General features: G+C 42.1%; 1 protein-coding gene across 3 annotated transcripts in view; it reads left to right on the top strand.

Moving 5' to 3' along the window:
• The window catches only part of GHR (growth hormone receptor), a 1,187,134-nt gene that overhangs the window by 489,043 nt on the left and 670,590 nt on the right, over positions 1 to 27,501 (top strand). For 2 of the 3 annotated variants that reach the window (XM_069627212.1, XM_069627211.1), the window contains one exon: positions 25,855 to 25,917. The exons of the other annotated variant lie outside the window; for it this stretch is intronic. The gene's annotated coding sequence lies outside the window, so the exon portion shown is untranslated. The remainder of the gene's footprint in view (positions 1 to 25,854; positions 25,918 to 27,501) is intronic. 3 annotated transcript variants of the gene reach the window in all.

Consider the following 27,501-nt stretch of genomic DNA (forward strand, 5'->3'; position numbering starts at 1 on the left):
ACCTAGTATGACGGCACTGCTGATGCATTTTTTGCATACAAGGATGTTTTTATGTGTAATTTGTTGAGAACTGAATGAACATCCGTTGATGTCCGTTGTAACCTCCCTGTTTTAGATATCTGTTAATAAAAGAGCAACCTTTTCCATCTTCCTGAGTTGGTTTGACTATTTGGAGTTATTCTGCGAACCCCATCCATTGCATGCATGATACTAAAGGACCATAAATTCAGTTGAAATGTATTTTATTTTGGGAGTTTTTAAAGGATGTGCTGGCCTCACTAGGCAGTGGTGTGCTGCACTTATATTGGTGGTGAGATGCAGGGGTTGGGCATATTTATCTTTAAACTTTGAAATTGTGTTTTTTTCCCAGCATTTTCTGCCTTTTAGTGGTGTACAAAATGGTAAGAAATCATTTATGGGGAGGTGAAACTGAGAGCGAATTTTGCAAATTTCTTTTCACGGACACTTTTCTGATTACAGAGGCAGCGATAGCGACCGTATAGCTATAGTTAAGTTGGGCTCCGATATGAAGCACTCTCCTTGAGATGTCTGTAACTTGAGCACGGTTAAACTAATCTCCATGAAACATTGCCAATAAAAACAAACTTGAATATGAATGTTTGGGAAGGATTTGGGAGTTTCCATGAAGGGGAAACTCACAAGTGGATTTCTCACCTACAGATGGGATTGTGCCAAACGTTCACAAGGAGTGTGAGTATGATCCCAAAAGCATGCTTTCGCTTGTTTGGTACAAATCTGTCCAGCAGTTTGTTTTAAATCAAGTCTTCAAATACTGTTAGTTATATCTGAGTTCTCCTGTACTGCTCACATAACAACTAGTCTGCTTTCAGGGTCCTGATTGGAGAATTGGTGTTTGAAAACCTTTAGGGGTGGAAACCAAATTATGGACCAATTGATAAACTTGCTTTGGGTCCCAAAGGTGGGACCGAAGGCATTTTCCCTCGTACATGGTAACTGGGAATGATCTAGTGTTGCACATTGGGCCGACTAGTTTGCTGGGTGGTGCCAAGGGAAGATCCAAAGGTCCTGCCCCAGACAGCCTGCCACTGGCCTAGCCACTGACTATACCTGTCGGTCTCATCAGGTGGCTTGAGGGTGCCTAGGGCATGGCCAAGGCCCATTTTGCAAGCAACCTGCCCAGTGGGTACTGCAAGTTTGATAGTGCAGCATTAGCTGTAATCCATTGAAAAAGCTTTGTAAAAAAGATATTATTGTTACAGAGCAAAACAAAAACCCCACAAACTTGCAAGATATGGTTCATAAAGCAAAAATAATTCAGCCAGAGCCATGCAAACTAAATAATAACTCGGCAACCACCATTCACAGCTCAAGACAGATGGGTAAAGGACCCCACCCTGGAGAGGGCTACTTTCGCATTCATTTGAGGGCAAACAAAAAAACAAACCCAAATTAACTATTTTAAAGACCCAATTATCGTTTGCCAGCAATACAATGCATGTGTGACATGATGAGCAGTGCATTGCCCTTATAGTGGGGCCAGCGGCAGACACATGGCCGGCCTCACCAGTGCTGGAGGGCCCACTTATAGGTGGGTGCATGGCGGGACCCTGATAGGCCGTGAGGACACAGGCCTGGGTGCCAGGGGCACCATGGATTTTGGGAGCATCCAGATGGAGGATGCCTGGGCTGGACCCAGGGTACCATGTTGATCTGGGGGTCCAGACCAGCAGGGACCTGCAGGACTGTGATCACATGTTGTAAGCCTTTAGGCCCAAGGTGAGAGACAGAGACAACAGGACTTCCATTGTTGGAGTCTGCAGCCGTTCTGTCGCACGTACATGCAGGAGGGCCTTTTACTAGCTCGGGCTATCACACAGTCATGGCCCATCTTAAAAGGGCAATACACTGGGGAGGGTCACACACAACTTTCCCCATATTAAAAGGGCAACACACTTGGAAGGGTCACACAGTCCAAGTTATGAGTCTCAGCATTGGCTTTACAAACTATAACTAGCACATGTGTTCTTTTGGGGTTTATAGTGCCGCGTAAAACAACAAAACCCAAATAATTTGCTATTTATGATTTCTGTGCAGGTCCATAATACAAAGCAGTAATTCTACCACCAACATGCTCTGCACATGGTGTCTCTTATTGTTCTGATTCCCCTGGGAAATCGGTTAGCTTTTACAGTTGTTATGTTTTTTGTGTTTGCCATTTTCTCAAATTCACAAATACTCTAACCATTTGGCGACCTACTCCTTTTCCCTAGCTCTTGTTTGTTACACATGTGCTCTACAAAGTGCGGATACATGTATGTGATTTGCTTGAGCATATCTGCTGTCATTAACAGTCTATGCTGTGTCAAGGGTTTTGCCCCCTGTTGAATCATTAGGCGACAACAAAAACTGAATCAATAGACTGGGTAGATGTGGGGATGAGCTGTCGCTGCCCATCATTCTATCCCAGAACAAAACTAAATCAATAGACTGGGTAGATGTGGGGATGAGCTGTCGCCGCCCATCATTCTATCCCAGAACAAAACTAAATCAATACATTGGGTAGATGTGGGGATTGAGCTGTCGCCGCCTGTCATTCTATCCCAGAACCAGGAGAACCGTGCAGTTTTGCGCACACCAAAATGGTCGCCTAACCTGCCACCCACCAGTGCAAGCGTGATGGACCGGAAGCGCCAGGGGTGAAAGGTGGTGTCAAAGGAAAAATAGCAGTGCCTGTTAGATCAAAAGCGCCTTGAAATCACTGCTGTTTCTCTGAAGTGCAAGCTCAAAATGTCCATTTCAATTTGTTCAAAATCTGTTTTTAATTGATGTCCACAAGTTGCTAAAATCATGGGCACAAGACCACTCTAAAGATTCAACCTTCTTGTGGGGGGTTCCACATCACCACTCTACTGTAAGGATGCCCATCAAAACAATGGCAGCAAGGATTAGAGCTGTCAAGCAAAATCCTCCTGTCAAATTCAAGACAACTCCTAAAAAAATGGGTGCAGTACCAGCTTTGGACACAAGCCGGCGCTAGCGGTCTAAACTCTGACAGTAGAACTGTACTTCAGGAGTTGCCAAAGGATCCTGAGCCAGCTGGAAACTTCAAAGCCTTTTGGTTAATCAAAATTCATGAACACCTGAGGTTCACAGAAGACAGGCTGATTCAACTAACAGTCCAAGAGGCTGGGAAACCTTCTCACCTCAGAACTCCACACAAGAAGCCAGGAGATCACATGGACATGCTAACCAAATGCAGAGTGGCCCCCTGGGCTGCTTACCTCAGCCGACACAATAGACTCTTGCAATTGAATGGGGTATGTTAATTTGGGTGTGGACTGTAAACAGAGCTCTGCCTGGCAGAAGAGACATGTGATCCTTGACTCCCAAGTTTCTGGGGCGGACCCAAACAATGAAGTGAATTGAATTGAAGGCAAATATATGTTTTATAAAAACACTGATAACTAATTGTAACCAGATGACAGGAATGTACAATTTGGAGATCCTTAAAATGGAAATTGTACCTACAATTTGAGTCTAAACTCAATTCCGTACAATGTTCTGAGGCAAAACCCCATGAATTATGGAGATTGCAGACACCGGGTTCACGCTAGAAAAATGAAAATTTACTGGAATATGGGTAGAAAGGCGGTGTACATGTGTGCCATTTTTGGTAAATCAACTAAAAACGAAAATAAGTTGTCATTTTTGAATGCAAGCTCTTAGGAAGATCAGAGTTGAACAAGCATGGACCATAAGTAATCTGAAATATGTACATGTAATGTCAAACAACTGTGTATCTGGGAAATATGTGTAGTTATGAAAAATGATTTGTAAGGTAAAAGCAAAGGGGCGTTTCTTCAATAGATCGTAAATGGCTGACATCACTCTGACACACTATCCTTTCTCAAATCAGGGCCCAAAGAATCCTTTGACCTATCAAATCTTGAGAGGGTTGGGCATGCAGAATTAGCCAACCCACCCATTTTCAAAACACATAAAAAGAGCCACTGGAAGCCAGGTAGGGACTTTCAATTTCCATTCCCTTGCGGAGCACGATGACAGACGACTTAACATCCAGAGACTCCAGACTTCAAATCCATCAATCTCCAGAGACAAGAGCTTTTGCCAGAACCAGAGACCAGACCACTGTGAGCAGAACCGTTAGGAGTCCAGTCCAAACCGGACCAGATCGGAGACGGAGGCCCACTCCTTTCAAAATTATAGTGTGAGTACTCAGCCAGGACTGTGCAAAACCCAATCTCTTAGTTTAAAATAATCTAATTCAAACTATTTTAACCTATTGAGAACTGCATCATAGAAATCGTGTCCCTTCTTTTTATTCAAAGCTGCAAAACTGTCATCTGTCATTCTGAACTTTAAAATTTCATTTCGAGAATCTACCTTCGCAAAATCGTCCGTATCTTTAACTTTCATCTTACAGCTAAGATTCTAGGTTTTCCAACGAGCCCTAGACCGACTTGCTACTCCTTACAGTGCCTCCGTAATCGCGCTCGACGCACTCGGAAAAAGTGCCACGTTTTGCGATTTGGCTCAAATTTCTTCACGTGTCAAAATAGCAGCTCCTTGCTTTCCTTTGCTGAAATTCGTTTGCAACCTGACAATCATTCATAGAGCATTGCTAAAGTGATCCTGAACTAATTTAAATTAGCTATCACTCACCCTGAACCTCTAGAGGGAATTAAAATAATTTTTAGCATATTTTTCCCTTCTTTGCATACCACCTTTAAAGTACTTTGCCTGTGTTTAAAATCATCCCTGTTGATCTAAGCTTGCTAGGGGGGAACTGAATTGGGATTGTACTGTGATTGTATTCCTGAAGACTGTGTGTATAGAGTGGGGGCGAATTGCCAAAAGGGAAAAGTGATTATCTTATGTTTTGCTGAAATCATATCAAGTTTATTCCTGTGTTGCTTCTTTTCCACCTTGCATTTCCTTGTACCATATAAAGCATTCTCAGCTACCTTATCCTCTATACTACTCCTAAGTAATTACCCAGTGTGCTAGCATCACATCATCCATTGTTGATCACTCACTGTCATATGTCTAAGTGTGATACCAATTATTAATTTATTATAAAAGTGCGATATATATATCTATTGTTTAATTTTCAAATAAACCTTTTCAATTTGCAAAACAAACCTACTTCTTGGCTCAGTGGGGTCAGGGGGATTCTAAGAGAGGGGTGTTATATAAGGGTTGTCATCCAGAGTACACAAACTGGACATAAAAATATATAAATAAGGGCTTCCCTTGGGCATCCCAGACCAGGCACTGACTTAGTGGGATTGCTTGATTGGAGTCATTTAACAGCTGGTCTCCTAGTTATGGCTGTTTTATAAAGGTGGCAATGATTGCTTTAGTAACCATACATTGTGATTTATTTGTATTTTTGTTGATTTTCTGTGGACCCCTGTAGCTAAACTGCATATTGCCCCCTGTGGGACCCCATCGTGCCCTCCCTATGGTTGACAACACACTGATAGGGCATCAATATGCCCCCTTCAGTTGTGTTTGCAGTGCTGACTTAAGCCATAACCTGTAAAACTCTGAGGGCCACAGTGGCAACCCAATGTAAAAAAGGTGAGCTGGCCACCTGCCAGTTTGGCTCTCTATACGGGAGCCACGCTGAACCAAATAAGGACAAACACCAGGGCACACCTATGTTTTGGAAAAAACTCACAAGATGGGTTTATGGTAACCTTTTAGAGATTAAGGTTTGTTTGAGGTGCGGGGGAGCAAAACTCAACCTTGGCAACTAGGTTGGATAAATGAGAGAACAAAAAGTGGTTGTTTATTCAATACAAAATTCAATATTTATTCAATTCAAAACAACAACTAATTAAATGTCAAATGTATTCAACAAGTATGGTAAAGCTAGTGAGATATCAAATCCCCAGTGTATAGACATTTTAGAGACCACCAACATACAGTGGCTCAAATGAGGATGGTGATACTAGAAGTAGTATCTAGAAGTAGTATCTACAGGAGGAGATCTACAAAGACTGCTTTCACAGAGAGAACTTTTTTGGATACATTGCCTAGACTCACTCACTCCCCTTGGTATGAATGAGGACTACTATCTAGGACCCGACCTGTGATGAATATTCAATTTTACCACAAGTTCCCATGATCACTCATTAGGATTACATTACCCTCTGCTATGGTGAAATTTCAGTGTTAAACTCACCTACATATGTTTTACAAAATACACCTCATTTAGTGGATGATGTTATTTAGGATTGCATTCCCTTTGCTATGACCAAATCCCTGTGTAATATGCACTTGCATTTGTTTTACAAATTACACCTAAGATAGTGGAGATTATTATTGTTTTGACAAAATTGTTAACATTAAGGTCACTTTGTGGAGATATGCTATATCTGATTTGGAAATGTTTAAAAATGTTACCACATACGGTGGAATATATATGTGAACAAGGTACATTTGTTTTTTGCATGTTAGATAAGTGTTAATTATGCAAACAGACGTCTGTTACTCTAAAGCCAATGTACACCTAGAGGACTAGTAGTTTCTACGGACTAGACTCCGCCATATCTCCTCTCACGCAAACTTTCTTCACATCCATATGAGTATGGGTCACTTATTCTCTCCTCTTCTTTCCTCATCATATTCCGTGCATGAGCGGTGATTTTGTATACATAAATTCAGATGACAGCCTTTCCGTGTCGTTAGATTCATGACGTATCTCTATTTTCACTCACATTTTTATGCTGATTTAACACGCATCTTCTCCCATTGTTAAAAATACGTCTTTACATTTTCCTTACTCCAAATTCTTTCTATTCTCCATCCCATCCATCCCATCCATGCGCAGTTATTTTGTTGTCATGGAATTCTGATGCCAACTTTTCTGTGTCGTCAGAACCATGACGTGGTCCAATAATTTAGTCTTGGTGTTACGCATGCCGTAGAGGCGGTTCCCTACGGGCATGTTTTGTGCATACGTCATTCAAGTATCAGGTATTTAAGAAGGCGCTCATTGAGTGTACCGCATCCTCCTCTGGTGGGATGTGGCGCACCATGATCGCTTGCACGGACTCTCTGACAGCATCAAGTAGTGCAATGACTGATTCTGTCCTTCTTACCAGTATGTTCTCTTCATCTTAATAAGCTTTGCTTATCCTTCTCTCCCCTTTTAGATGACTTTACTCATTTGAAGTACCGTCTACTGAGTGTTATCTTTTGAAAGATCCCACTTTATCTTGCATGGATCCGTCCGTCAGGACTTTTTCTGAACTTGTTGTAAGTAGAGACTTTGCTTCTCTTCTCTCTCCTTAGCGTTACTCCTCTCACTACTTAGGGTTTACACATGTTTCATTTCTTTAGCGTTGAGACGAAAGATCATTCCAGAGCTTCCACTTTATGTTCCATTGGATACTTTTTTTCAACTATGTGACCACCATAGTTGGTAAGTTACATTTTTCAATCTTTCCTCCATTTTGTCAAATTGCTCTTTCTGCCTTCCTAGGACCCCTCTTTTTACAGACTAGATTGGTTAGAAGCCATGTCTAAAATCCTCTTAGCGGGATTATCTAATCCTACTGCAGTTAGAAATAGCTGACTATATCTCACTAGCTTTACCATACTTGTTGAATACATCTGACATTTTATTAGTTGTTGTTTTGTATTGAATAAATAATGATCGTAATGAAATTGTAATGCACACTACATATGCAGCTATACTAAAATGCACTTTTTTCTATCTTTTTCTAGAATTTTGTGACATATGATTCTGCCCCTGAAGAAGAGTTTATACTCGGAACGCGTTGGGCCTAAAAACACTGTATAAATACATTCATTAATTGTTTTTTACATGAAATCTTGTGAGCTTGGTATTTACTCCTACTGCCCCACCAACTGAACTATGGACTGCATTTAATGCATCAAATTGTTAACGTGAAATTATATATAAATAACACTGAATTACTGATATGCTCCACAGATACTAGATAGTGTGCAGGGGACGGGAGGTCCTACATCTCTAGGAACAACCACTTTTTGTTCTTTTAGCCACGCTGAACCAACCAGGTTGGCACTCTACATGAGAGCCAATCTGGTTGCTTCTTACAGGACCTGTAAGGGAAGGCTTCCTCATAAGAGGGACTGTGGACCAATCATGTAGCCAGATCTATGCATGTGTGTCTTTAGTTTGTATCGGATGAAGCCAGATATAGGTTGCCAACATGTGGCTACTTTTCAGCACGAAATTTGTTAAACATGCTTTTGGGGGCAGTCATCTCTGATCTCAAAGGTTTGGCACAAATATGTCTAGCGATTCAGGCTGTGGGTGAGAGCAGACTTTTATCGATGGAGAATGATTGGGAAAATATACGTTTTGGTCCCCACCTCTAAAACCTTGCAACCCTCTTCTTGGGAAAGTCTAGTTCAATTTCATTGGGCAGCACAAAAGTTATACCCAGCCCAAAAAGTCTTTTTCCTATGAGGAGTCCAACTTTATTATAACTAGGTGTCGTTAGCGACAACACTGCAAAATAGTGTCAATGACACTGGTCAAGTGGATGCTTGCAGAATCGCAGGATGTAAGTAGCAAAGATTTATCAAAGCTCTGAACGGCTGCAGTCTTTAACTTGGTTGGAGGGATTTGCTGAAAAGAAGATCTAACATTATTATCTGCAAATTATTAGAGTGGGCGGCAATCTATTATTTTTTTAAAGTGATACGGTAAGATAGCTCAGCGGGTTGAGCGCTCGCTGCTGCGATCTGAGCGTGATTTGCAGGTCGCAGATTCGAATCGCGACAAGGCCAACTCAGCCTTTCATCTTTCTGTGGTCGATAAATGAGTACAAATTTCGGTTGGGTGATATTGTATGTAAATATGTGCTCTGTAAAGCGCTTTGGATTAAGGCGCTATATGAATAACACATCATTATCATAATAACAGATTGTGCCTTGACCCCACTGGGGAAGGAGATCGCCCCAGATTGGCGCCTCTCAGCTTAGTTAGGAACATCTGTGTGCATGGCATGGCATTGATCTATCCTGGAACAGCAGTTACTCCTGCAAGAAACTATGCATGAAATTTTATTATATGTTCACATGAAGTAATGCTCAAACCAAATGTTAAAGGGTGCGGTTACACTAGACCCGGGAAATGTCTGATGTGTTTTGTGCAGGCAGACCTGTACAAAGCCATAATTTGGCAAAAATGACCACCATTTGTGTGGAAATACACATATATTCTTTTTCATGTATAGAAAATTATTCATCTTGTATCTCATTTTATGTTTAATATTTAATGTTTTTTGCCTCAATACCTTGTTGTATTAGTGTCTCATTCTAGACTGTTTAATTAGTGTTACTATTTTTTCATTGACTTCATTTGTTTTTTCACTAATTTTTTCACTAACTTTTGCCATACAATATTTATTGAAACAAATGTTGTCCCCCTTTCTTTATTTCTTCCTTTTTGAATATTGTCTTGGTTGCTTCCAAGGTCTGACATAGCCACAAAACTCGCTTCACAAGTGATATCAGCATATGATACACTATATATTCAAAATACTATTTTTAAAAATATTTTGTCTAATTAATTAAAAAGCAGTTTGGACCTTATTGTTAATGATCATGTGTTTTGTGACCAATTATTGAAAAGAAGAAAGTTCAATGGTGCTACTTTCAGAGTTCCATTAAAGTTTTGCTGGTGTGAGACAGTTAATTGGAAAGAGGATATTCATAATAGTAGTCTCTGCGTCTTGCCTAAAACTCTTGGGGGAAACATTGTATATTGTATTTTTTGCTTTCATGTTCCACTCTCAGCTGTAACCCAAAGCATTTACTATCAATATAATGGGCCTCATTCCAAGTACGGCGCTCTGGTAATAAGGGTACCGGTAGCAACGTACAGGCACCCTTTCTGGGCCACCGTATTACAATAATGACTGTAGGATCATGGATCCCCCGGCAGGCCTGACCTGCGGGGAAATCAGGCCCTACCGGCATATCTCATACTGAATTGTGCCAGTGCTTAGTGTCTCTGTTCCCATGGAGTCCTATCCGTCACCCTGGGAATGGGGATTTACCGTTCCACCGCCATTTGTCACATGATGTTTGCGCTTTGATGTGGTAAATGTTTGTTTTGATTGGCACCGCAACAGATTTTGTAAGAAAAAAATGACCAGGGCTTTGAGCTCCTGCAAAGTTCATCTAGCTTTTTTTTTACCACAAAATGATCTCAACTATTATTTGCAACATCATATGTATCACTGGACAGCTAATATAATGTAAATTAGAACACCCTAGCGGGTGTTTGGCATTGCTGATTGGTCAATCTGCGGGCTATACGCACTGGTATAGCCCGCAGATTGCTTACAGCCCGTAGTTCAGGCTGCAATGAGTTACGAGATCCAGCAGGGCTGCCTACAGCAGTGGACACGTTGGTCAGCGTGTGTATTCCGGAATGGAAAGAGTTAAGTTTCCGTTCCGAAATACACATTCCTAGACCAACGTGTGCACGTAGGCTCATGACAGGAAAAAAGGAAAGCAAAGCAATGGGAATGCTTTCCCAGCATCACGCTCACAGACATTGTTATGAAATAAAAAAAGCAAAGGAAACGCTTTCACAGTGTTTCAAATGAAAGAGGGGATGACATGAGCTCCACTGCAGCATAATGGGGAACAAATAGAAAAGTTTATATTTAGCAACGAAATCAGAGGAATCAGAGGAAATGTTGCAGACATTTGTGGACGTTGCACAGAAAGGTAAGTAAATGAATTGGCTGTTAAGTGAATGTATGTACATGTGGAGCATGTAGAAGTTTATTAACGTGCATGTTTGTGTGGAGTAAGTGGTGCCTAACATTTGTGTAGTGGGGGGAAGAAATAAAGCACACCTAAGGTAAACGTAATTAGAGCAGGGGGCAGGCATACCCACACCTGATTCCACTTTAGTATGATACTCCTCCAGCCCTAGCACCTTCCACCACCCTATACAAAAATGAAACATGTTTAATGGAAGTACAAAACATTTCTTCAACATTTATTTACCATTTTGCAATGTTTTGTACTTCCATTAAACATGTCTCAATTATTCAACTTTAATTAAACAGTGAGGGTGTTCTAATAGCTTTATAGACCTGTAGCGAGGGACGTCCCGGGCGTTATGGTCCCTCATACCTCGTCATCAACTCGTTCTTCAGGGCCCATAACGCCCGTTATGGCCCTCGCTGCAGGTCTATAAAGCTATAGTAAATGAGAAGTGTGCCCGAAATTATTTATCTCTTTTTTTTATTGGAATGTCAAGAATATGGGTGTGTGAAAAAGCCGAAATATGCTCCGCTGAGAATTTGCTCAATTCTGGGCAAATTTCGCCCACTTCGCCAATTTCACTCAGAGAGAATTTGCCTATTCGGCCATATTTTTCAGCCGACGTGTTTTTTTTGCCTACATTTTATGCTTATTAGGGGTTCCCAAAACAGGAGAAAAAAATCAGCTCTGCCAGTGAATTGAAACTGAGGGCGAAATTTCGCCCACCCCTAGTCATGAATCTGTCGTCATTTTCAATGGAACAAGATTCACCAAATGTGTTCTTCTGGTTGCCTTCAGATTGCTTCTAGGCAATTACCAGCTTTAAAGCCAAGAGAAGAGCGTTTCCCGTATGGCTCTTCTGTGCTGCTTGGAACTTTGTTATAAGTTGTGTTGTTGGGGTCGGTATATAGCTTAATGGGCCTGCAATGCATTTCCTCTGCATATGATTTATACTGTGGAAAGTATGCCTCATGCTTTCTATCAATGTTTGTTTTGCTTGTATGCAAGAAGCCAAAACATGCAGAGGAATCAATTGCATAGTGTGTCTGACACAGAGAAGCAGCAGATGGACAGCCAAGTGATGGCAATGGGCCTGATTCACAGAATGTTTTCCTATGGGATTGTGCCATTATAAAACGCTTCCATGAACCAGGCCCAGTAATGTGCCTACTCCAAGCACCACAAGCCTGAAAGGTCCTCTCAGGACGTGCGAGAACATAACAGTGAACATTTCCACAGTGCATTTGTTTCCGGCCAAAAGACCCTACCCATCCGAAAGAAGGCATTGGGGTACATAGAAACATGAACAGATCAGAAAACATGAAGTCACCTGGTTAAACAGATAACGACAGAGATAACTAAAGAAAAAGAGTAAGACACACACACACACACACACACACACACACAGAGTCAATTTACAGTGTGAGAAAGGGGGAAAACTAGAGTCTGATGACAGGGCCACAGTACTAAAAATAGATACTGATAAACATGCAGAGATAACAGAAAAAAATAAGAGACTCAAAGAGAGATAAATTAGAGACTCAAAGACAGAAACACTGCATCAGGGATAGAGGGATTGTCATATTTATATAGATAGCCGCAAAGGGTGATAAGGGAAGTGACAGGACATTCAAAACACCCAGAATAACCGAATCGATGTGATCACTGGGCCGCCCGTAATTCCGCCGACGAAAATGTCAATGACCGTTACGGCGCTGCACAGTCATCGGATAGTTCACTGTGGCCTGCATCCCCCTGGCCACTTACTGTGTTGCTGGCTTCCCTCAATCCCTGTGGCACCAGTTTCCACCCACTTATGTGGGTCAGCGCTGACGCCGCAGGGTCCCTTTCTTTTTCCCTTTTTTGTTTTCTTAAAATGTTCTTGTTCCCCGCTCTCCATTTAACTCAAGCGGGCACACCCCTGCAACCGCTGACCCTCCTTACCACTACTAAGAGGAGTGGGGGACACCCCCGCTTCCCTTAGTCATTAGGGTTGGCCTTTTCTTACTGCGCAAACGCGCAGGAATCGTACCAGGCGACATAGTGCAATACAACAGGAGGATGACCATTTTGGAGAATCCTCAAGACCTGGAGACATTGAGATGCAGAGAGGAAGAGTTCTCAATGGAGTGAAAATAAACGAGAGTCATACATGGCAGAACGATAAAGCTGAAAAAGTGAACAATTGCAGTAGAAAGTCAAATTCTTACTGAGCCACCACTCAATGCAAAGCTTAAGAACCTGCGAGGAAAGAAGAAGAAGAACCTTTAAGAATCCCTAGCAAACAATGCTGTCTAGCGCTACTTGCTCACAGACACAGGAAGCGATGAAGCACTTTTACATTTGCCGACTGTCAATCAAGTCAGCCTTTGCCCTGTGTGGTGGCAGCATTGGCCAGAGCTAGTGGGTTATTGTAAAAAAATGTTATACCAAATGGATTGGGTCGAGTCACAGGACAAAGCTGGCTCCTATCGGATGTATCAAGAATTTGCCTTACATACACATAAAAAAGCTCCTAGGGTGATGTACATAGAGTGTTTCCCAGACATCAAAGTACGTGAAATTTATATGCGTTTCAGACTAAATCAATTACACACAAAAGAACGGATTAGTCAATGGATGCATTTTGAATCAGATACTTGTCGCTTTTGTGAGATTGGTCTTCAAAAAGAAACTATAAAACATCTGGTCATTTACTGTGGGTATTTTGAGAATGAAAGAATTACATGTTTGGGAGATAAAAATGTTGGAAATTCTACTTCTTATCGTCAAATGCTATGGCAGAAATGTATGAGTAATCCTCACATTGCTTTTATGTGTGCTTTGGCTCGGCCTTTGGTTAAAATCGAAGATGAACTTGTGCAGAAAATGAATGGCTATAATAGTGATACAAATTGAAGTTTAAGTGTAGTAAATGTTCGAGACTAGAATCTCCTTAGTTTGTTACTAGGAGGATTGGATTATATGTCTCACTAATTTAAGATTCTGATACTTTTGTGAATTAATTGGAATACGTTGAATGAGTTAATTGCTTAATATGAACTAGGTGTGTTTTATGGTTGCATTCAATGTGTTTATATTTGTTATGTTTTTTAGATTGGTTGTTGTGATTGGTGAATATCACTTATGTAAATGGAATTTTAAAGAATGGTAGAAGCTGTTTAAGTGAAATATGTGAATTTGAATTTTAACATGTAAGTGTGAAAAGTTTTCTTTGTGAAACTATGACACACTATATTAATTAAAAAAAAAATAATTGGCCAGAGCTAGTTAAGTGAGAGCAATCCAAGAGACTCCTCCCAGCTCCAACCTCTGCCATTGATGACACACCCATGGCCGGCAACCTCCCATCTCCACTCATGAGCCTGATACTGCAGCTGATAGAATTCGGTCTTCAGACATCCATTTAAGAAGGTGTCCATTTCCTCAAGTTCAGCCTTTCAGTGTGGTTATGGGAGCCAATCACCTAGCTTCAGACAGTACTTTTTCTTATATTGATAAATCAAGGGTTGAGCCCTTTCGAATTGATGAATATGCCTAGCCCTAAATCCCTTAAAACCAGGTTTGCATTTCTCACTTATGAAAGGGACTTCTTCCCCAGGGGAAACTTCAAAGAAACTTGAGGTATTTATTATCGGCTCGAGTCTTGGGGTTTGCGCTCCTATGTGTTTGCTCGTTTTCTGAAGATGTTAAGATGGTATCCCCCACTGCTACTCCTTAGAATGGCCCTGGTCTATACGCTGCCCTGAGATGCCCCTCCCCTCACGGCTCTTACCCACACTGACATCTCTTATCACCACGGCAGATGCCCTCCCACCTATGGGACACCACTGCTTATTGTGCTCCTGCTTCACCTATGCTCAACAGCCCCCCCCCACCCGGCAAGCTGTCCACACTCATCGCCTCTCCCCCACCTCACTGCATCTTGGACTCCTAGGCCTCCTGCTACTGACGCTGCCTCCCCTGTGAGTAACTGTTCTGGCCCCAGGCACTCACCACACCGCCTTGTATTGCTGTACTTCTCCTGAGCCCACTCGCCCCCCCCCAACCCGATTGCCCTTGGGACACCACAGTTTGGCCGTGTCTGACGTTTGCACCTTATACATCAACCATAAACAAATGTGTTCCAGCATTTGCCTTGTGTGACCCTTTCATAGAGTGATCTATTCACATCTAGCTATACTTTGCTCATATACTTTGGCCTTGTATGCTTTATTTAAAGCTTGATGTTTCTAAACATAAATAAACAATTAAATCAGTCCACTTAATACCTTAATGCATTTCTTTGGCGGAAATTAACTGAGTGAAAAATGAAAAATCGTTGATTGCGGCACAAATGTAGCTTTGCTGGAGAATTGGCGTCAGCCTCATTTAGTGTGGATTGTTTGCCCTGGGGAAAAGTCTACAACAAATAGATTTGCTCCAGATATTAACAAATGTATATGAACAAGAAGCACATCTGAAAAGAAATGTATTCAGGTCTTTCTAAACTAGCTGAACATCTACAGAGTACTATACAGGACTGACCGAAAGCGCGGATGGTGATTCATTCAAGACGGTGCACACCATTTGGGCCCTGGAGTGGGATTGGCGCTAATAACCCAAGTGCTAAATAGATTGAAACTACAAATCATCCTTTTATCCTGACTCAATGTTCTATTGCCATAACTTCCCGACTCTTAATGCATTTGGGTTCCTATGTATTGATACTGTTGTAGTTTGAGCCTCTATGCATTGTTAAGTCTGTCAAATGGTTAATACACGGACGGAATAATTGATTGTCTTACTAACGTAACCCTAATAGGTTGAAGTTAATTACAAAAACAAATGGCTTCTTTCGAGAAATGAAACCTTTTGCTTCTCATTGAAAATAATCAATTCACAATTTGCAATGCTAAATCCACCATGAAACTCTCCCCAATGTGCACTGTGGCCGAGTGGGGGATATTCCCTAATTATGAATGACTATAAAACACCCGTGACTAGCTCTGCTTGGGACAGTGGGGCTCCCCTTTTCACAAACGGATCTCCACATCTAAGTTCTGAAATGAACTGGAAACTGAGCGCAGCAAACACAACTATGAACTATTAGTCTGTGTCCTGTTCCAGAAGAATGAGGAACTGCCCTCACTACCCTGGTGTTCATGGCTTCCTTGCAGCTGACACGATAATGCATTGTAAGACAGAATGAGTGGTGCCTAGCCATCTCAAGCTCCACACTATAGTATACTGCTTACTGATATAGTGTAATAGAACATCATAGAGGGCCAATTAATATTGTCCTGAGAAATAATGACATCCCACAGAGGGACATGCAAAGAGCAGACCATCACAGAAAATAACACATATGCTTTTTCATGAGGAGGAAAATAATTAGTGTGACTTGCAAATGAATATTTCCACGAGGGAGCAAAAAACCACAGAGCACAGCATGACATTAGTTTATTAGGGAACAGAAAATCACAGAGTGTGACGAGTGATTCCTTTTCCATGAGGCTACAAAACAAATCGCAAAAAGTGGGAAATAATCTTTTTATGTGGCAGCAGAAAATGGCAGAACTTCAAGTAATTCTTTTGTGAAGAGGCGAAACTCAATGTGAAATACAAGTGACTTTTCATGAGGAGGCAGAAAATGACATTGACTGGAAGTTATGTTCATGAGGTAACAGACAATCACAGTGATTTCTTTCTAGGGGAGGTAGAGAATCAAAGAGTGTCAAGTGATTTTGCATAATAATTACATTTTATTCTGTTATTTTGCAGGAAGAGGCAGAACATCACAGAATAACAAGTGCATATTTTGTCAGGGGGCAAGAAATAAAAGAGGCTGATGAGTGTTGTTTTCAGGAATAGGCAGAAATCTGAGCGATGAGATTTATACATTAGGGACCAGAAAGTCTCAGTGAGAGGTGATCTTTTGAGGAGGTAGAAAATCACTGAGAGTAACAAGTGATTTTTTAAATTTAATTTTAGGTTTTATTTGAGGAGGCAGAACATCATTGAGTGGATTTGCTGTGTGGGAACATCAAAGCAGTCTTTTGATAGTGGGGTCTCATCGACATGGGGAGGAAAGTAACAGAGACATCAGGATCCAACTTGTCTGTAGGCACAAAATGAGCCATGGGAGGGGTGGTGCTGTGTCACTCCATCTACAGGAGCTGAACGCGATCATTGTTGTGCACCTTCACGTCGCATTGTGTACTTCACAGAATACAATGTGAACAATAACAAAGGAGAGAGGTCAGCTGAAAAACAATTGATTTCTTAACTTAATGTTTGTCTCTCCTTTTGTTCATCCCTTAACCTATTCCCTGCACTATTCTGCAATCTCCTTCTGTTAGGAATTTTGCAGATGTGTGCTATTTAAGACGGGAAGTCCATTGCCGTCGGGCATGCAGTTGCTACCTGAAGTGATTGCTGTTCTTATTGTTTGTATTGGTGAAAGTCTGAAGTGCAGAGATAAACTAAAGTGACGAGGAAACAGCCCATTCCAGTTCTCAAAGTCCCAAGGAGAAGGCCATAGGACATATATGTGAGGAAGAAGGAGAAGAAGGGGTAGAAGAAGGGAAAGAAGGCGATTGAGAAGGTGAAGAAGGAGAAGAAGGGGAAGAAGGAGTAGATGAAGAAGAAGAAGAAGAAGAAGAAGAAGAAGAAGAAGAAGAAGAAGAAGAAGAAGGAGAAGAAGGAGAAGAAGGGGAAGAAGAGGAGGGAGAAGAAGGAGAAGAAGAAGGAGAAGAAGAAGGTGAAGAAGAATGTGGTGAAGAAGGAGAAGAAGAAGGAGTAGAAGAAGAAGAAGTTGACGGTGGTGAAGAAGGAGAAGAAGAATAATGAGAAGAAGATGAACAAGAAGAAGAGGGACAAGAGTAAGAGGAACAAAAAGAAGAGGAGCAAGAAGAAGAGGAAGAAGAAAAAGAGGAAGAAAAAAAGGGAAGGAAGGAAGAAGAGGAACAAGAGGAACAAGAAGAAGAGGAACAAGAAGAGGAAGGAGAAGAGGGCGGTGAAGAAAAGACAGAGTAGGAGAAGAAGAAGAGGAAGGTGATGAAGAAGGAAAAGAAGAAGAAGATGGTGAAGAAGATGGTGAAGAAGAAGATGGTGAAGAAGAAGGAGAACACAAAGATGGTGAAAAAGATGGCGAAGAAAATGGCAAAGAAAAGGAGGAAGAAGATGGTGAAGAAGGAGAAGAAGAAGAAGAAGAAGAAGAAGAAGAAGAAGAAGAAGAAGAAGAAGAAGAAGAAGAAGAAGAAGAAGAAGAAGAAGAAGAAGAAGGAGAAGAAGAAGAAGAAGAAGAAGAAGAAGAAGAAGGCATAAGATAACTGAAAACAAGAAGAGTGGACACATTGGTTTTACACTATGGAGCCAATTCACTAAATGAGGCAGGTACAGAGTGCAATAGGCATTCTATGTTGGACTTTTGCTTTCTATATATGGGTCTGAGGACGTCTGCGTGCAGGCGGATGCAAGGGTGTGGGTGGGTGGGTGTTAGTGTGTGTTAGGGATCGCCGGTCCCTCATTGCATAGGTACATACTGGGGGGCACCTGACTGTCACATAGTTAATGTTTCCCTGCTTCTGCATAACTGGGTGGCTGTTGTCAGTCCCCACCTTTGCGGCAGGCTTAAAAGGGCCCATCAGTGAAAAGGCACATTTCTGGCCGTGACACAGGGGTGACGTTGCACGAAGTAATGGAAAGGATAATGCTTTTCATCGTGAATCAGGGAGGTGGCCTGGGATGTGGGCGCAGCTTCCATGGCAGGCTCCCGTGCCACACGTTCTAGTGGAATCTGTGCCCTTGGAACGTGCAAGTAGCGAAAAGTGCTTGTGAAGTGCCCTCTATGTATTCCAACCCGCATGCCACGCAATTGCAGCTAAACACCTTGCGTTCCCAGCATGCGGACTCAATGTCACGCTATTCCTGGGATCCTTTATGACAAATGACGCTAGCACAAAAAAGCTGCCACCATGAGAAGACTGGGTTAGGGGAGATGGGGCCACACGAGGACAGCAAGCACTCCTGCATCACTCAGGAACAGCGCTAATGGATTTGAACCCTGTAGTATGCTGCACTCAGTCTCATACCATTCCCGAGACAAGGTGCCTCCAAGTCAGGGTGTCACGTAGCAAAGGCAGCTGAAAGGAATACATCAACGCTCTTATTTGACAAGAGCCCTGTGAGACCTTCTCCCCAGAAGTGCTGGCACATATTGTGCTGCCATGTGAAATGGAGCGTGCCAGCTGTCCTAGTATGGGTGGCCGGGTGCCACCCTTCCTTTTTTGGAACACTGCAGGTCCGTCAAAACTCTTAATGTTACGCGCTTTATGGGGTGACTGTCTTTCACTCTCCCAATAATAAAATGTCGCCCAGCACATACTGGGGACACTGCAAAACATACCTATCTCGAGGCATGCGCAGCACTGTGCCGGCATCCAGGGATGACGTTTGGGGGTTGCCAGGGGTAGCAGTAGCTACCCCTGGCTCCCTCTCTGCTAGACCTGCCCCTGCGACCCCTGGGCCACTGGACAAAGAGGCAGTGTCAAGAGCAGATATCTGTGTTGCACCCGAAAAAGGTGCAACACAGATAAACGCAGCTGTAAATGCAGCTAAATGTGTCACAGCTTTTTCCACCTGGAATGCAGATTTCATTAGCTGGAGAAATAACAGGGTGTTAGAAATGGTCAATCTTCCTGACCTGGGTCAACCCCTGAACCTTTTGCTTTACTAGTGGGTTAATTTTCCTTAATACCTCTGTGAGTGGGAACCTTTTTCCACACTCACAGTATCTTTTACTGTTTTATGGGTGACATTTTTCTGACTCTCCATAGTGTCTTTTTAAAGTTATCCTCTTTAACAACTTGTTTGCAATAAGTGCCTGTTATTGCTGGGTTGTTCTAGGGGCTCCCCTTTTAAATTTCCTTTGCTAACCTTGAGAGAACTACCGTTCCCAAGGGTAGAAAGGATCTTTGGATCCCTTTTACATTTTATTTTGTGAAACCAGCACACCCACCTTATGTGGAGTGCTGGGGAGATACAATGTATCCCTTTTACACTAAAACTGTAACAATTCTGTTACAGGTACAGGCTTACCTTCAGTGGCTGGTGGCAGTGAAACCTTGTATTAATTTGGTGCACTTTTACCGCAGGCTGTGTTCACAACTGCAGTACAGGCACCGAAGGGTGCTCATTTTACCAAAACGGCCCCTGTCTTCTTCTTTTTTTTTTTAACCATTTTAGTGTTTCTTGTCCTTTCTTGTTCCTTCCCCTGACATCGAGGGTGGGAAATCCCTTTGTTTGATTTTTACCTTCGGCGGAGGTCCCCTGGACTCCCCGCCCAGGCTCCAGTCTGTCTGTGAAGACAGGAAGCGAGGGAGGAGTCCAAAACTCAACAGCCCTTTCTCTTCCACCTTGCCTGAATGGGGACAAATCCCAGTGGGTGGCTGTCCTGATCGGACAACAAGACCACCCCTTCTTGTAACATGCAGGGAGAGAATGGTGAAGCTGTGCTGTAGTTCCTATTAAATACTGCGAACCCGGAAGCCGAAGACAAGTCGACTATTTGTACCGGAACCAAAGAGGATGATGAAGGAAAAGGAGATGAAACGATTTCCAGTGACTGGAGAACCTGCTGTGTAACCGTAGCCTTCTGTAGCCCTACCTTCCAATTGACCCGGGGATTCTGAAAACAACTACCCTGACCCACAGCCTAGTGAAACCCACTAGACTCAATAAGATCTGCATTTTGAGCCATCCCATGCATTGCTGCAACCTTGCATTGCTGCAATCCCCCAATACCCTGGGACCTTGTGCCACTGTGCGGTGCACAGTCTTTTGAATTCTGAATCTCACTGAAACTTTGTGGGCATTCTGGTGGATCTCCAGAGACATGAATCGACTCTAAAAACTCCCCTCATCAGAGTGCTGGACCATTTTAACAACAAGAACTCAACTGCGATTTTCTGTCTTCTTCTGTGCTCCTTGAAAAGGCGACAAATCTGCAGAACCGCATTCAGCCATGAGGAAAACCTTGCCTAGAGCATTCTTCATTGATCCCTACTGCACAATTCCTTCTGAGGTCTTGTTTTCAGTCAGCATGACAAAGAATCCACTGACCGGGTATTTAGCTGCAGACCCTGACGTCCTCCTGCTGCAAAGTTTCCTTCAATGCTGAGGTACTGTGTTGGCTTGGGTATGCACTTACCTTAAGTCTCTTAGGATTTCTGTGTAGCTGTGGGGTGTTTTCTGTGATGGGAAGGCCTCTCATCCAGTGCACCCAGTCCCACTGCTAGAATCCTGCTAGGGTGTCTTCTGCAAAGCCCCTAAACACTCTTATAACTTTAGAAATAAAGAACTCACCTGTTTGCCTAGTCTTCCTAAGGAACTCTGACTTTTGTTACTTAAGAACCTATCCTGACACTGCCTGTTGGACACTAGATCCTAGTGATCCCCCTTCTGCCACTGAGAACACTCATGCTCCAAGAATAACGGAAATACATTTAAGGGATTGGGCCTTTTGCCTAGAAAAGAAAATAAGTGTTTAAAAGTTACTTACTTGTAAAAGAGTTGGTTGGTAACTGTAACTCTAAGAGTGAACAGTTACAAAAGCTCTTACTTACCTTGGATGTGTGATGCACTATTCTTAAAAGTATGGTTAACCTCTTTCTTTCCTTAGAAACTGTTTTGCCATTCTAATAGAAAGTAGATCTGAAGGTATATTACTCACCTGCGATTAGATTGTGCCTCTTCCCAAAGTAATGTGTTGGTTTCACCAGATTATTCCTGCAGGGTAATTGTATGAGTGTCCTACAACTGTTGGTATCACCAGATTAGTCCTGTTAGGATAATTGTATGAGTATCCCCCAACTGGGTCTTGCTTCCCCTGACTTGCTGTTAGCCTGTCCAGGATAAGTCTGTGTTAGGTTGTTGCCTACCTAGAATAACTTTGAGTCTTTTAGTAAAGTGTAACATTAGGGTTTACTTTCCCTGTGCTATCTAACCCAGAGTCTGTGGTTCTAACTGTCCCTTATAGGTCCTACATCAGTCACTTGTATAGTTGGGAAATATCTAACCTGGACTCCTTGTGAGATTAAAAAAGTATATGGGTTTTACTTACCTTGAGTTAGCTGTGTGCCATCCGAAAATAAGTTACCAGAGTTACTGCTTATCTCAATATGTGTTTCACTGATCTCAAAAGCACCTGTAATTTAATATTACATCCTTAGATTTTACTCACCGAGTATAACTATGTGTTATCACAAAAGTAGTTATAGGTTTTTACTGTACCTGAAATATGTGTTCCACTATTCGCAAAAAATATATTGTCCAGTTGGCTGATTATGTGATTTGTATTGAGAGTGACTGTACAACTGGTAGAGTGTACGGCCCTTGCATTACTGAATGTAATTGTGAAAGTAACCATTGTTTTTTACTCCCCAAGAATAGTTGTGACCTATACTGAATGTGCATGAAAAGGTTTTGACTTCCCTAGAACTACTGTTAGGTGTTCCAAAGAAGATGTATACGTTGGTCTGTATACCATCACGTGTAGTGTTGTGTTTTTATAATTATTACATATAATGTGTGATAGTACTTATTTACCCCTAGATGTATCTGGTTCTACCTGTATTTAAATAAATCATTTATCTTTGCATACATAGTGTTTCAGTGTTTCTTTGGACCATTTGTATTACAATTTCACTTGTACTGATTCTACAGCCCTCTCTCCCTCCTAAGATTAGCCTGGCTGCTCTGTCTACACTACCATGAACTCAGGTGGTACATCCTTATCCTAAGAGTGGAATCTTGTACTGCCCCAGTTGAATGCTTTTACTAAGCCCTTAGTTGTATTTCAGAAAAACTGTCCTAACACATGGATGCAGGAAAAACCATGAAGCTGCCATCACTAACAAGTTGGCAGTCTATTAGTGAAGAATACTGAATGGTTGAGTTCAGAGGCAGGGCTGTCTGTGCAGCTCATACCCAGTACTGTAGAAACAGGAAGGGTGTGGGGGCTAGCTCTAACTAGTTGGGAATGGGTAACAGCAGCCTGAAGTACTCAGTGACAGCACAGCATGAACGCAAATCTCAGTGTTTCTCGAGGTCTGTTTTGCACATCCAGTGAGCCACTGGGCCTGTGATGAGAGGGGCGTGCACCAGTGGCTTCTGCCACCAATCCTGCTTGGACACTGTGCGACTTGACCCAGATCTTCCAGACTTGCATCACAGGCACACTGTAGATAAACACAATGTGAGATAATTAATTTACATGAAGGTGTCCTCCGCCTTTGAAGTAAACCATCTGTTGCTTCTTCAAGCAAAAAAAAATATATTTGGAAGGATAGCTTGGGGGCAACATGCATGCTTTGGGAACAAGAGGATGCAGTGCAACCTGGGTTCAGTTCCTGTTCCAGTGCTTAGAAGCTGGAGGAGGCTGCCATTAGGCAACATGTAAAGGACTAAAGAAAGTAATACAATGGGCATTTTAGAGGGGTGATGTCAACAGAGCTGCTGCTTTTTAGTTAAAAAATAAAAAGCCTGCAGTTACTGTGACCTGCAATGCATCCTTCCCCTCTATCTCCCATCTAACAAAAACAACTGTAGGTTACTTACTAAATAAGCAAAACAGAAAGATGATGGCTGGAAGGTTTTAAATCATTCATAACCATTGACACAGCTCTGGTCTTGAGGTGTGTCCTTGAGGCTCAATGTTATGGAGGCTGGTACTGGAGACTTAAGACTAGATTAGTGACTAGACATACCCGTCCCACTCGGGATGGACTTTAGTAAAACAAAAAAGGTGTTGGCTGGAAGGTTTTGAATTAATCATAGCCACGGGCATAGCTCTGGGCAACCCTCCAGACCATCATTTTTCAGCCTGCCAATGCATTGCAGAAGGGGAGAAAAACATATGCAAATCAGGCTTGGTCCTACCCCAAAAGGGGCAGTCCATCCCGAACTGCTAGTTCACATCCCTTCTGCACGAGACCACAAGCATCCACAAACATGTTTCGGCCTTGTTGGGCCTCATTAGTGAGGAGTAGCTGGGTCTCTAGGCCCAGCAGGCACGGGACCCACGTCTGGGCATACCCGTCCCACTCGGGACAAAACAGCATTACGTACTATAACATGGGATAGCAGAGCACAATTTACCATAAACGGGCATAGCATACAATGACAAAGAATAATGTAACAAAACATCACTGCATACTATGGCATGAGATAGCATAACATGATTGACCATACACTGGCATAGCATCCAACAACAAAGAATAATATAACAAAACATCACTGCATACTACGCCATGAGATAGCATAACATGATTTACGATACACTGGCATAGCATCCTACAACAAAGAATAATATAACAAAACATCACTGCATACTACGGCATGAGATAGCATAACATGATTTACGATACACTGGCATAGCATCCAACAACAATGAATAATATAACAAAACATAGCTGCATGATATGGCATGAGATAGCATAACATGATTTAATATACACTGGCATAGCATCCAACAACAATGAATAATATAACAAAACATCACTGCATACTATGGCATGAGATAGCATAACATGATTTACCATACACTGGCATAGCATCCAACAACAATGAATAATATAACAAAACATCGCTGCATACTATGGCATGAGATAGCATAACATGATTTAATATACACTGGCATAGCATCCAACAACAATGAATAATATTACAAAACATCGCTGCATACTATGGCATGAGATAGCATAACATGATTTACCATACACTGGCAATGCATCCAACAACAAAGAATAATATAACAAAACATCACTGCATACTATGGCATGAGATAGCATAACATGATTTACCATACACTGGCATAGCATCCAACAACAATGAATGATATAACAAAACATAGCTGCATGTTATGGCATGATATAGCATAACATGATTTACCATACACTGGCATAGCATCCAACAACAAAGAATAATATAACAAAACATCACTGCATACTATGGCATGAGATAGATGAGATAGCATAACATGATTTACCATACACTGGCATAGCATCCAACAACAATGAATAATATAACAAAACATCGCTGCATACTATGGCATGAGATGGCATAACATGATTTACCATACACGGGCATAGCATCCAACAACAAAGAATAATATAACAAAACATCACTGCATACTACGGCATGAGATAGCATAACATGATTTACCATACACTGGCATAGCATCCAACAACAATGAATGATATAACAAAACATAGCTGCATGTTATGGCATGATATAGCATAACATGATTTACCATACACTGGCATAGCATCCAACAACAAAGAATAATATAACAAAACATCACGGCATACTATGGAATGAGATAGCATAACATGATTTACCATACACTGGCATAGCATCCAACAACAATGAATAATATAACAAAACATAGCTGCATGTTATGGCATGAGATAACATAACTTAATATATCAATGCACGAAACATAAGACGGCAACCATGGGCAGCTATTTTACAATGTACCCGGTGTTTCGTAGCAGCACTGCCATAAAAAGAACACGTCAAAGCTTTGGAGAGCGGATGCATTCCAGATCCTGACGTGCAGAGGGAGCGTTAAAACATGACAAATGGCCCAATTGCAAGGTATCTAGAAGCACCACAATGGCAGTGGGGAGATACACATGACCAGCAACCCTGCCACGTGAAGATCTTTTGCGTTGTGCCCATGTACATCATGATACTGACTGATCATGCAATCGGTGGAAGTATTATAGCATCACCCAGCGCACTAGGACTCCATGTTCCTACGCATGGATGGCTAGAGATGCCATCAGTCCACAGGGCTGCTGCGTATTCTCGGCATATCGACCAATGAACGTCTTTTCGTTTTTAAGCATTGCTCAGCTGTATTTCTCATTTTAAAAACCCATTCCTTTCATAGACAATTTGCAAAAGGTTCCATTTGCTCTGTGATGGCTTGCCTGGGGTCATGGCGTTCGCATGTAGATGGATTTCGTGATCTACAGCCTGAAGGCTCTAATGTTGTTTTTCTCTCCTTCCACACAGAATGGTAATGAGCAGAAATTGCAATCAGACAAGCTACTGCATTTGAACGTCAGCAAGAAAGAGGTATTCTGTTTGCATTATATTCCAATCGTGTGCGCTTTAACAATGTGTCTTGCTCAGTTAATATAATATGATTCAGTGCAAGCGTGCCTACGTTGGGTTTAAAATGAACTCTTTCCTTGCATTGGCTAAACGCATGCATCTGCTCACGTTCCTGCTATTGCATTTCAATAGAGAGCGGATGCATTATGTGATGCAGGTCTAAAAATACACGAAGTGGCGCATTGATGACATCGCATTATGTCCCCACGTATTGTCGTCGACGCACCAAATGATGATCACCTGAGTGAAGGGAGCAGAAGACCCCGCGTCATGTCCACTCTGTCTCTTTCCTTTAGCAAACCTTGGCGGCCATGGAGTTGTTGTCTTGGGTGAGTATAATGCCAGAAGTATTTGCAAGCCCCTTATACAAATGAAAGTCGAGGCCTGGAAAATCGGTGTCCCGTTGGCTTGGAGACACCTGCTTGGTAGTGGGAAAATAAGGGACCGTCCCTCCCCCCAATAATACTGTCAAATATAGGCGGTTTAATGGAAAGAGCACTTGCTCCGTCACCTACTATGGAAACTAGAAAGACATGCTGCACAATGTATTTGCTTCATGTTTACTCAGCGCACATGTTCATAAGGTTAGGGGGCCAATGTCTCCTCTTTCTGGAAACCCATCAGGGACCAGTCAGGGCCATCTGCGGCCAATCACAGAGAAGACACTAATGCCCAGGGTTTGCCAATGACAATAAGCAAGGCTGTAAATGGAGTCCAGACAAAAATATAGCTTTAGAGAAATGAGAAGATTTTTTTCATGACAGACGTTGCAAGTAAGCTTTGATGCACTTCTGCATAAAATAACATTAGAATCTTTAATGTATGATGTAGTCTGAATGAGATGTGCTTGGAAACACTGCCTCCTAACCACACGTCTGTGGCCCAGCCAAGCCACACAGCATTCACACTCTGTTATGGGTCTTGTGTATTGAGTCTAAATATTGGAACATTGACTTCCAAGTATATGTTTTCGTCACTTAATATATATCTGCAAAAAGTTGGGTTTATCAAATGTTTTCAATGTATGGATGATGCATACCAGTTTGCAGAGTGTGGTAGAGCAGGAAATTGTAGGGTATATCCAGAAACATGTTAATGTTTCTGGCTTCTTATTGGTATGGCTAGAAAACACCAAATATGCTTAATTGCTAGAAGGCGGGGAATAGAAATTGTCTCGGGAGGATAGCTCAACGGCAATGTGCCTGCCTTGGAAGCAAGACGACACAGAGCAACCCGGGTCTGCGCTTAGAAACCTCGGGGTATTAAGCGTGTTATAATAACCTATCATATCATATGCTCTGGCAAGTCTAGGCTTCTCTTTCACCTTGTAGCAATGCTGCCCTCTCGTTGGAGTGGTTGGCTTAGGAACTGCAGTAATGTGCTGACGGAAAGGAATGCAGATTCTCTTTTAACCAATAAGAGAGCACCTTCTGCATTGTCCTTGCTGATAGTAGTTATATCATTGGGCAACTCTACCTTGAGCAAAGCACCTGTTGGGTATTTTGTGTAGATTTGGGGCCGGGTGGTATTTTCTTACCGCCGAAA

The sequence above is a fragment of the Ambystoma mexicanum genome, chromosome 6p (genome assembly GCF_040938575.1).
Source record: "Ambystoma mexicanum isolate Mex_15411 chromosome 6p, UKY_AmexF1_1, whole genome shotgun sequence".
In the NCBI taxonomy this organism is placed as follows: domain Eukaryota; kingdom Metazoa; phylum Chordata; class Amphibia; order Caudata; family Ambystomatidae; genus Ambystoma; species Ambystoma mexicanum.